The sequence below is a fragment of the Brassica oleracea genome, chromosome C8 (assembly GCF_000695525.1).
Source record: "Brassica oleracea var. oleracea cultivar TO1000 chromosome C8, BOL, whole genome shotgun sequence".
NCBI lineage: Eukaryota > Viridiplantae > Streptophyta > Magnoliopsida > Brassicales > Brassicaceae > Brassica > Brassica oleracea.
The window spans coordinates 4,191,034-4,203,559 of record NC_027755.1 but is presented as its reverse complement, the minus strand read 5'-3'; the positions used below and the strand labels follow the sequence as shown (position 1 = coordinate 4,203,559).

Below are 12,526 nucleotides of genomic sequence, written 5' to 3'. Positions count from 1 at the left end.
TCTTGAATGGTATGAACTTATTCTAGGTGGAATAGGTTCTTTATATGATCCAAATAATATTTTACCATCTCGTTGATCAATTATTTTTTGAATATTTCTTTGTTCAAAATTTCTAAGTGGTTGAGAATCGCTTATTCTCCATTGTTCTGGGATAGTAATTTCATTCCAATTTAGTTGCTTAGGTGCATAAGTAGATACATGTGTATCTTTGCTATGCCTCATTTGTCTCCATAGCTTGTGTATTTATAGGCGAAGAGGCTTGCTTGATAAGCTTGGGCTGGGGCGTTGATTCATTGGTTGAGTACACGTGTCTTCCATCTAATGGTGCCGACATCGTTATTGCGTCATTGCTTACGTCACTGCTTCTAGAGCTTCTTGCGTATTTATTGTAATTTTATACAACTAGATATACTCTATTTATTATTTTTAGGGTACGAATAAGTACAGTTTTTATAAAAGATATTATATAATAATAATAAAGTATTAAAATAATAAGCTGTATTTGGATACAAAAAGTAGTTGAGAATAACCAGGAAGTGGAATAATTCTCATAGGAATTAGGATGAAGAAGTTATCCCACTTTCAAATCAGGTGATCCCAGTTTTTCTGTTTGGGAATATAACAACTTCTTCGTCATTCTAATCAAACCAGGATGAATCGCGATGTTAGAAAGTGTATTTGGATACATAAAGTAGTGGTGAATCACCAGGAAGTGGAATAAGTCTCATAGGAGTTAGGATGAAGAAGTTATTCCACTTTCAAATCAGGTGATCCCAGTTTTCCTGTTTGGGAATATAACAACTTCCTCGTCTTTCTAATCAAATCAGGATGAATCGCGATGTAAGAAACTGTATTTGGACATATAAAGTAGTGGAGAATCACCAGGAAGTGGAATAAATCTCATAGGAGTTGGCATGAAGAAGTTATCCCACTTTCAAATCAGGTGATCCCAGTTTTCCTGTTTGTGAATATAAAAACTTCTTTGATATTTAATTATTTTAAAAAAAATTATTTAATTATACTATAACTGATTTAGCTTAGAGTTAGACCTATTTATTTTCATGAAAAAATAATTTTATAATCTCAAACAAATATATTGTAGAACATCATTTCCTGTTAAATTAAAAATTAATTATTATTTATGATATTATTAAAATATTTATATAGTATTTTAAAATTAACATTTAATTATTATTTAAATTTAAATTTTTTTAATTATATTATAACTGATTTAGCTTAGAGTTAGACCAATTTATTTTCATGAAAAATTAATTAGTGTAAATATTTTTTTAAAATTTAAAACTAAATAAATATTTTAATACTTATTTAATTAAACTTATTTTGGTGTTGCATATATCTATTGATTAGTTTTGTTTTAGGTTATCTTAATTTATTTATACTTTTATTTATTTTGTCATTTTTTTGTATTACAACTCTACTTCTGGCCTTGCAAATATATAAAAAAATTATGATTATATCAGTATAGAATCTATGTTTAATTTTGTTTTAGAATTCATGAGTTTTTTTAACACATTTATTTGAATAAATATTTTTGTTTATATTAATACCAACTTTTTTCTTTTTTTTGTTCTTATATTTTTTTTTTGTTATATCTGGTTTATATGTTTTCCAATTATCTGTTGTGGTTTTTCTTAATATTTTGTTGGTTTGATTTTAATGATTTAAAAGAAAACTGACATATTCACTTATTTAAAATTTCCGTAGACTTTGATTTGATGAAATGTGAACTTGTTTTAAATATCTTTTAAAGAGAAACATATATGTGCTTTATGTGCTTTATGAAAGTACGACCTATATGTTTTAAATATCTTTTAAAGAGAAACATATATGTGCTTTATGTGCTTTATGAAAGTACGACCTATATGTTTTAAATATCTTTTAAAGAGAAACATATATGTGCTTTATGTGCTTTATGAAAGTACGACCTATATGTTTTAAATATCTTTTAAAGAGAAACATATATGTGCTTTATGTGCTTTATGAAAGTACGACCTATATGTTTTAAATATCTTTTAAAGAGAAACATATATGTGCTTTATGTGCTTTATGAAAGTACGACCTATATGTTTTAAATATCTTTTAAAGAGAAACATATATGTGCTTTATGTGCTTTATGAAAGTACGACCTATATGTTTTAAATATCTTTTAAAGAGAAACATATATGTGCTTTATGTGCTTTATGAAAGTACGACCTATATGTTTTAAATATCTTTTAAAGAGAAACATATATCTTTTAAAGTTCGTAAACTCGTATGACTTGCATCCTATTTTTCTATTTTCACGTACAAAATTAACAAACTCGTCTTTGTGCAGGTATCTAGAAGTGGACTTTCGAGTGGGCTGCTGTAATAAAGCTAGAGCCGAGGCCCATTAACAGTCACCTGACCAACTCTAACCTAATTTTTTTTTCTCTTTCGACACAAAGAATCAAACAAAATCTTCTTTGTCTTCCTCTATTCTTTTTTTTTTGAGCAATCGTCTTCCTCTATTCTTCATACCTAATCTTTTCCTCATCTTCGTTAACCTCCAAGCTCATCCTAGCACCAAATCCGTTGCCACTGTTTTGTCTCAACAGAACTCCAAATCTAATCATCTCCAACAATCTTTAGTCTCCATCTGAGATTGAATTAAGCTAAGCTTCTTATTCCTTATCTGATTTTGTTGCGATGACAATATCAGCGACTCCATACCTAATCTTTTCCTCATCTTCGTTAACCTCTAAGCTCATCCTAGCACCAAATCTGTTGCCACTGTTTTGTCTCAACAGAACTCCAAATCTAATCATCTCCAACATTCTTTAGTCTCCATCTGAGATTGAATTAAGCTAAGCTTCTTATTCCTTATCTGATTTTGTTGCGATGACAATATCAGCGACTCCGTTTCTATAGAGGCCCGACTTACCAGATGGTCAAAAATCCAGTCGATCCCGATGCGTCTCCCGTCGCTAATTTTTGTATCCCTCCGACGATTTTATCTCCGTGGTAAGCACAACCATATTCGGTTGAGTCAGCTTGAGAGAGATTAATCTCACTCATACCTCCTTAATCGATCAAAACTCTCCTTTCTAGATTTGACTCAGATGTCGATCCCGACCTGTAACTCTCCTGTAACTCTCGTCGACTTCTTTGAGAACAACAGTCTGACCAACCAAATCAAGGTTCGAGACCTGAGCTTCCAATTTATTTTCGTCGGTTTAACAAATCAGAGTTTGAAGAATATCATGAAACCTTAAAAATAGATGATTGCAAGATTGTCAATATTGGGCTTCGACAATGTTTTCAGTTTCGGCTCAACTCTATAACAAAACTGAAAGCAACAGCCCACTCTATAAATGAAACGAATAGTATTAATAGAAGGGACACGTGTCGGCTTCTCAGGACTCGACTTTGTGACATGGATGCTGAGGTGGCGCAACAGGAGGGAGGCAAGCATTTTTTTATATATATAGATATATATAGATAGATATAGTCCACTAAATTATTCAGTTATTAATTCTTAATTACCACTTCAACGACTTTGTTCTTTGAATATTATTATTGGGCAAGCCATTTTCATTAGGTTATGTGTGTGAAGAAGCACAATTTTTCGGTTTCTATAATAGAAAGACAAAAGTGAAACCAAATTTATGATTAACTTGTTATTTATAAACAATTAACAAATAAATATTTTACTAACAATTAAATTATTTTTTTATAATATTTACATATGTTTTTTTATTTGTGAGTTTTTATCATCAATTTAATAGAAAATTTATTTAAATTCATTTTACGTGTCTCAAGACTTGTCGAATAAACCGTAATTGAGATCTATAATAGTGTATGGTATAATTATCATAAGAAGGACTCATTCTATGATAATCATGTCAACGAAAATTTTGTTTCCATTCACAAAAAAAAGCAATATGAAATATAAAAATATTTCAAAAAATATAATAATATTCTAGAACATCTATTATATATGTCTTTCCCAGTAGTGATACCCCAAGTGTCCTGGGAGATACTATTACTACTTTGGGAAAGAGAGAGAGACTGGAGAGGAAGAATTAAGGGACAGAGAGAAGGCAAAGGAAGTGTTCGCCGAGGTGAAGAAGGAGGTTGAGAGATGCATAAAGTTTGTGAAGCAGAGAAGGGAGGAAGATCCTTACAGACCTCTCTTGCCTCGTCTCCACTATCACCTGAAGCACGGTCTCCTCACCAAAGTCCCCACTTTTCCCTTTTGAACATATTTACACAATTAGATTCATCAATCAAAAGTGTAACTTGGTGATGGTGGTACTGATATCAATCTATAACATTTGGGCTCTCACGATAGTAGCATCCATCCCCACATTGTCAGTTTTTGGGAAAACAACATATCCTAATATGTAACTAACTGAGTTAAGAGTTCAGTGTTGTATCAACTCAGGAATGAGCTTGAGAAGAAAGGAGAGCTCTCTCTCAGAGAAGTTTGGCTTAGTATCATGAGCATCTCTATTGGATGGCTTCATCATCTCCCTCACAGCCTCTGTTATCTATTCCACATGATCCACCATGACTCCTTCTATTCCCATCAAATGCTGCATATACACCGCCTCGGCTACGTTGTTGAGCTTCCCGTATGTCATCAGAGAGAGAGTCTGGATTCTTTTATCCTGTTGACGGCATCTGGGTTCCTGAAAACACCCTTCACCTCCGAGACAATCCCTTGGAGGCCTCCCTCTACACATACTTTGATAGCTTCCTCAAGTGAGTTCCTTCTCACGTCGTAGTACATCTCTGTTCCTCCGTTTGTCAAGAAGAATACCTGTTTTTTTCCATCCCAAGGCACATAAGTTGAGTGGAAAGTTTCTAAAGCTCTTTGGATCAAACAAAGATGAAGGCTACTTACAGGGTAGATGCTCTGCAACTTCCTGGCGAGGAGGGCAGCATCAGGGTGAAAGCTGGAGACGATGATGGGTCTGTCTTTTCCATAATCACACACCACCTGTCACATTCGTTTGTAAACCCAGTGAGGCAAATGAAGCCAAACCAACCTAATGAGTAATGACATTCAAAGTCAAGTATTTGTACCTGCAAGATCGGGAGGAGAAGACGGGAGAGGTGGTCAGAGGAATAGACAAGATTGTCGTCAAGCTTGAGCTCTATGTTGAAACCCAGCTTGGGCTCAACTTTCTCAAAAGCCTCCCGGAGAGTACAGAGAGAGTCATCTTTTTGGACGCACCACTTGAGGATCTTTCCTTCCAAACCGGGAGAATGGTGCATCAAATCTCTAAAAGTAACGTATGAAATTTTTTATTTCAAAAGAGGCTTGTTAAGAGGCTAAGAAACTTCTCTAAAAATCACATTTGCATTGGTTAGAAAGGAAATTGAGCCATTTACCTTCTTTCGTAGATCTTTCTCAAGGTTTGATTGAAAAGAAATGGCCATGCAAATGTCGGAACATGTTCAAAACTAAACCCGACCTCCAGCAGTAAGATTCCTATAACCAAACAAACATATAGCTTTCCATCAGCGAATGAAAGGACAATGTTTATCAAATAAAGCTTGTACCTTAGTTGTTAAGTACTTTTTCAGCTCTCTCGATTCAGCAACATGCCTTACAGTGAACTCCACTAACAACAGAGAGAGCATCTTCATTCACCCCTTGAGCAAACACCTCCTTCGTTCAGCATACATGGCTAAACACACTATATATAGGCATACGAAAGCTCAGCAAAATAAAATCAGGGATTACATTTGATCAAGAAGCTGCAAAATTAAGTAACTATTACCAAATGTGGATGTAGTGGGGAACATTAGATGCTCGAAAACGGAACGATAGCTCATGTATATGACCGTTTCATCATTGATACACTTCCAATATACTACATCATTCCTTACCCTTTCTTTCACACTAAATGGATGCAGACGAACCTTGCGTCCGTGTTTGCAGGTTTGGGCGTTTCTGTTTCCTCAGTTATACTCGATGTCATATACTCTTTATTAGATTCATCACTCAATGACTATTCCCCCACACTTTATCTTTCTCTTCCTGAGATAATATAAAATTTGATTACAATAATCATATCACTATGCTAACAATACTGTTCCTACCAAATAAACAACAGAAAAAAACTCAGACTATTTATGTGGAAAAATCAACGATAAAGCTCAACTCATAAACACAGTGAAACTAAATTAATCAATTTTTTTTAGAAATCAGGCACAGATTCTGGATCTTTTAAGAACTAATTAATGCTAACCACAATTTTAAAGCTTTAGAAATCAACAAAAGCAAAGAAGCTATGATTCAATTTCCTCGGCAATAAGTAAAACGGCGTCAACCATAAAAGTTATTCAGTTATTCAGGGTATCAGTATCGAATGACTCATCTATTAAGACAGATTTATAAACCCATCAATCTAAAATTGCCAACCCTAGCCAATTTGTAGTGTGACATTCCTCAAGAAAAAAAAAAGAAACTTGCAAACTTAGCTTGCCTAATTGGACGGATTGAGATATGAACATGGCAGCGGAGAGAGCCTTCTTGCATATCTCAGAAGAAAACAATCGACTCAATAGTAAGCATGATAGAACCTGAAGCAAGGAAACCAATCCAAGGATCTACACTGAGATCAAGAAAGATCAATCACACAAAAACATCAGAATAGGCTAACATCAGAATAGGCTAACAGTGGACTAGCTTATATTAAATCTATAAGTAATATCGGGTTCCTACAAGAGAACTAGGTTATGTAATAAATGTCTGATGGCATGTGGTGTAACAAGCTATTTATTTTATAAATTTTTAAAATTCCCAGCTTAACATATCGAGTGAATCACTAACTTTTCCATAATACCTATATACTTAAACAAACACTTTATGTTGATTCATTTTTACAATTTTAATTTTTTAAAGTGTTTTCAAACTATGTTAAGATTATAAGACTCATAAAATCTCATATCTACGATAGATTGATATTGTTGGTGTGGTTGTCTTAGGTTTTGAAACTCTAAAACCCAAATTCGTCTGTAATTTCTGACAAATTTGGGGGTTTATATATGTTGACTGACCAATCAAGCAACATGCACAAAATATGCCCTATCCATCTGTAATTCGTTGGAAATTTGTCGGGCATATTCTATTCTTGACAATTGGTCAATCTTCTAATTAATTTACTTTATTAAATAGTACCATGGGACTATGGACGAATTTCTGCTGACATGTACGTTTTGTCAAGAATTCATCGGGGAATGAAATTTACCCTAGAAAATGAACCATCTAAAAATATGTGAACCACCAAATAATAAGTTTTACCGAATCGGGTATGTTGGTATTTTTACTCCCTATGCACGCTTATTAAGAATTTAATAAATGTTTATAATTTAATTTATTTTTTACTTTATTATACACTTTCCAATAACTTTTCACCAATGAAATTTAATCAATTCAAATATTCTCAATTACTGTTCCTCAAAAATATAAAAAAGTACCTTAACAATATAGAAAATCTATCTTTGTTGAACAAGAAAAAAATCTAAAACATCTTACTTTTAGGAACGGAAGTAGTATTACATAAACCAAGTTTCTTCTTCTTCTCTCTCTCTCTCTCTCTCTCTCTCTCTCTAATATCATTAAGTGCCTCTCTCTCTCTTTGCAATTTCAAAGAACAGTCAGATTTCATCCCAATTTCCATAAAAAAACCATGTAAGTTTTGATTTGTTTTTAACAGTTTTGATAGTTTTAGGTGGTTAGATTGATAGTTTTAGGAATCGGAATGGATAATTTATTGATTAGTTTATAGTTATAGGATTTATATGTTAGTTTAAGATTTGGATTGTTGCAGCCTTCCACCACTGATCCCGAGATTGTGGAGCAGTTGAGGAACAAAGACTAGCGAATAGTAGCTTTGGAGACCCAAAAGGAAAACTAGGCTCAAATGGCGGAAAACTAGGTTCAAATGGTGCATATACAGAGAAGGAACCAGATGATGATAGACAACATAAAGCAATTGCAAATAACAGTCAACTTTCATCCCCATTTCCATAAAAACCGTGTAAGTTTTGATTTGTTTTGAATAGTTTCGATAGTTTCAGGTGGTTAGATTGGTAATTTTAGGAATCAGAATGGATAATTTATTAGATTTGGTTTATAGTTATAGGATTTATATGTTAGTTTAAGATTTGGATTGTTGCAGCTTTCCACCACTGATCCCGAGATTGTGGAGCAGTTGAGGATCAAAGACGAGCGGATAGTAGCTTTGGAGACCCAAAAGGAAAACGAGGCTCAAATGGCGGAAAACGAGGTTCAAATGGTGCATATATAGAGAATGAACCAGATGTTGGTAGACAATATAAATCAACTGTTTCTCTATGTGTTTTAGTTCTTTTTATAGATTTTAAACCTTTTAATGTTGATTTTGTTTTCTAAAACTTTTTTATATATTTACATTTTAGTTATGCTTTTCAATCCAAATTTAAATTTTTAAAAATTAATTAATTTAAAAAATTAATTTTAAAAATATAACTTTGAAAATGAAAAACATTCCAATTTTTCGACAAATTTTCATCAGTAATATTTCTGACGAACTAATTTCCTCGAAAATATTTCTGACAAACCTAATTTGTCGGAATCTATCAGGAACTGTCAGAAATCTCAAGGAATTCCAGACAGATATTTTTCCGACGATAAAGATCTGACAAAGCAGTTTTCATCGAGAATTCGTTAGGGTGGAAAGCAGTTTTCAACTTTTTTCTCGTATGATAATATCCAATGAAAAGAAAAACTTAAATTTTAGGGTGGAAAGAGAGAGGCATTCGGGTAAAGCATGCACATATACCACATTAAACATTTATATCCCACATTAAATTGAGAGGTTTCCGGCTTATCTATCTAATACCAAACGAAATTTCGAACCCAACTCTCCCAATTTCATCTTCACCAAACAAACAATATTCTATGACCAAAATAAAATTTAGAGAACCAAACAAATATGTTCAAATTTAGACACCCAAATACATAACCTTCGTTTTCACTATTATCATTATTCAACCTGACAATATGTACTAGGCTTGGGAAAATTATAAATTATCTGAAATTTACAGAATGTTGGGGTCAAAATCGGTTACGACGAAAACAATGTCGGAAAGTTTCCTAGAAACCTTTCTTCTCTAAAAAAGAAATAAAAATGTGGGAAACTAAAACTTCATAAAAATATATTATACGACAAGTTCCTCGAAAAAGATTATTTAATCTCTCGAGCAGACGTTTCTCGAGCGACGAATTGCCCGATGGCAAGCGACCTCGTCCAACTCGCCAACGGGCGAGCGACCTCGTCCAACTCGCCAACGGGCTAGTTGGATGAACCTCATCCACCTAATTTGTCACCATTTTCGAATTCAAGCAGTGATCTCTATCTGTTCATTCCTTTGTCTTCATCGCCTCTGTTGGTCGCGAGTTGAAGATTAGAACTGGTCAGACTCTATCCTCGTCGTATCCTTCTCCTCATACTTCCTCTTCTCCGGCGATCTTGACGAGCGAAACCGCTTTGCTCGAACTAGTTGGTCCTCTTTGGACTTCAGAAACTGTGGTCCTTTCTCCGACGTTCGAATCTGTTACAGCACAGATAGCTCCACCTCAGACCTTTTTCTCAACCACCCACGATGGCAGTAGGGTGGTTCCTGCTTCTATTGAGGGTAACAACCAATCCCTGGTTTCTGGACCAAGTTAGTTACAGCAATTTCCAATCCCTGAGGTTAAATCACCAACAAATCCATCTGATGATCTTGCTCAAGCTCCAGAAAAATTTGTCCCATCTTTGGGATCATGGGCAAAACCGCTTTTCTTCAAATCTCCGGTCACACCTTCCAAACCTAGTACTCCTCGAGACTATGATCCAACGATTGTCGGGAATCAATTAGCTGCTCTCTGGCCGACTTTAAATGACGAGATCTTAAACAAGCAACCAAAGGGTAAGTATCCATCCCCTACTATCCAGCCTCCTATTGAAAAGCTTCCACCACCGGAAATAAAAGTTGATGGGAGCCTCCATTTTCCATGGACTGCGAGATCTAGCGCTCAATCGCGCAATCTGTACCGAGCAGACACACCAACTTACAGTTTTGATTGCACACCTGAGGAATCTATTCCTTTTAGGCTAGGTACCGAGAATAAGGACAAGTACATCATTGGAAAGTTCCATAAATGTTCTCTACTGCCAGGTGGTTTAGTACATGCTGTGGTAAATAAAATTTGCCGAAGAAGTTGTAAGATCAATTGTAAGAAGTTTGGTGATTCATCTTTAATGTTCCATATCCCGCACCAACCTACTCGCTCATTCAGCGAGGAGTATGTCACATTAATGATTGCTTACTTTTTGTATTGCCATGGACTCCAGAAGCTTCTTTCAAAGTCTCTGAAATCTCCACGCTTCCAATCTGGGCCACTTTGAAGAACATCCTAGATTGTTGCTACTCGAGATTAGGAATAAGGCATGTTGCATCAGGACTTGGAAAACCCATTCTTACGCATAAACCTCGACTTGATCCTACCAGTTTGGACGAAGCAAAGGTTTTAGTCGAGAGGAGTTGGATAGAAACTTTTCGAAGATTATTTCTCTGGATGATAAACAAGGTAACATTTTCCTTGTTAATATTGAGTAAACATGGATTCCATCGATGTGTGAGAGGTGTGGAAATCTAGGACATAAAGAGAAGAGGTGTCTTGTACCTTCATCAACTGCTCAGGTTTCTGCCTCCACATCACCTTCTATAGACAGTTGCTATGTTGTCCCTTTAGTGGATATTGATACCATTCCGCAGCTAAAGGATAATGTTGGCTCTTCTCCACCCACTATCCATTAAGAGGATCTACACGCCGATGAAACAACACAGCATTAGATGGTGGTGTCCTTGAGCCTCAGAAAAATATTAAAGAGATAGAAGGTCTCCTATCTGAACTTGAAACCACTCCAGCTCTGCAATCTACCTTTCAGCCAGAGAACACTACTGCTTCGCCAAACTTTGTCCCAACTTTTTCCACTTTAGTAGATTCTCAATATACTCCCGTTGCAGCACCTATTATGGAGTCCTGTCCATCAACTGTTATCAACACTGAGGTACGTGAGACTTTAGTCATTGATCCATTAACCACAAAACCTATCACTTTTGGATTTGAGAGTCCTTATCAGTTCAAAGGGTTAGGAGATGTGGAAGAAGTTGTGACAAAGGCATCTTCCTCAATCAACTTGAAAAAGGTGGGAGGGAGACAAAACTCCCTATCAAATACTAAGAAATGGAATGGAAGACGATATGACAGAGAGGGAAGCGTGGCCGCCGCGGTCGTGGTTCTTATCACTAGCTATTGACTTTCATTGTGTTGTTGTTTATTCTAGACTCAATTTTTGTTGTTTCAGGGGTTGAGATTCATCACTCATTCATGAAACCTGTTTTTCATGTAAATTTTATCCAACTATAAGACCTTTCGTCTCTATAAGACCCTTTGTTTTCTCTTATAATATTTTATGTTTTTAAATTGAAAGCCGTTCTTCTTCTTCAAAAAAAAGAAGATAAACAGTATTTTTCTCGATATAAAGTATCTCCTAATTTAAAACCATTAAATACTAAATTATATTTTAATTTTTAATACATGTTAGTTATGACAATTAATTAATTTAATATAATTTAAATAGAATAAAAATTAAATTAAATAAATAAATATAATCATTATGGAAAATTCTATAAGTTGTAATAAAATAGTTTTTACATAAATTTAATAGTAGGTAAAATAAGAAAAAAAATAAAAAATAAACCAACCAATAAATATCAAAACTAGTAAAATTAAAATTTAAAAGAAATTTTTTAAATAGTTAGAAATATGTTAAAATTTAAATCTAAAAAAATCACTATTATTTATTTTTCAATATTATAATTTAATGTATAATTTGATATATATATATATATATTAATAATGATTATTACATTATTTAATATTGATTAAAATAGGAATATAATTATATGCAAAGTAAATAAACAAACATTAAAAATATGTAAATATTATGATTAAAATAAACTTATAGGATTAAACTTTATAAGTTAATAATATATTCTGAATAGTATAAATAAGCACAGTTATAGATAAGTAATAATAGAAAAAATGTAAATTGTACCAAATTATTGTAAAAAGCTACAATTAGGTAGAAGTTGTAGATCTTACAAAATCTGTAACTTATTTAAGTTGTAGATCTTACAAAATCAGTAACTTATTTTCAAAAATTTTATACAATTTTATTCCTAAGGTAAAAATTTCTATCTAAGAACACATACTTATAAATATAATAAGTAATAGTTTAATTTAGATGTAATTTTCATTAAGACCCTACAAATGTCATAATATGTTTGTTTTAGAATAGAATATAATTGTTGGTGTTTAATTTTTCTTAATTGCTTTTTTTAAAATGTCTGGTAATCAAAAATATACACATTGTAATATTTATAAATAATTCGTAAAAAGAACTACACAAAAAATATCTTGGATAAAATAGAAACA

At 33.4% G+C, this 12,526-nt stretch overlaps 1 pseudogene; it reads right to left on the bottom strand.

Annotated features, from left to right (window-relative positions):
* Window positions 1-4,027: 4,027 nt before the first annotated feature.
* On the bottom strand, window positions 4,028-6,459 carry LOC106310272 (annotated as a pseudogene).
* Window positions 6,460-12,526: the final 6,067 nt, after the last annotated feature.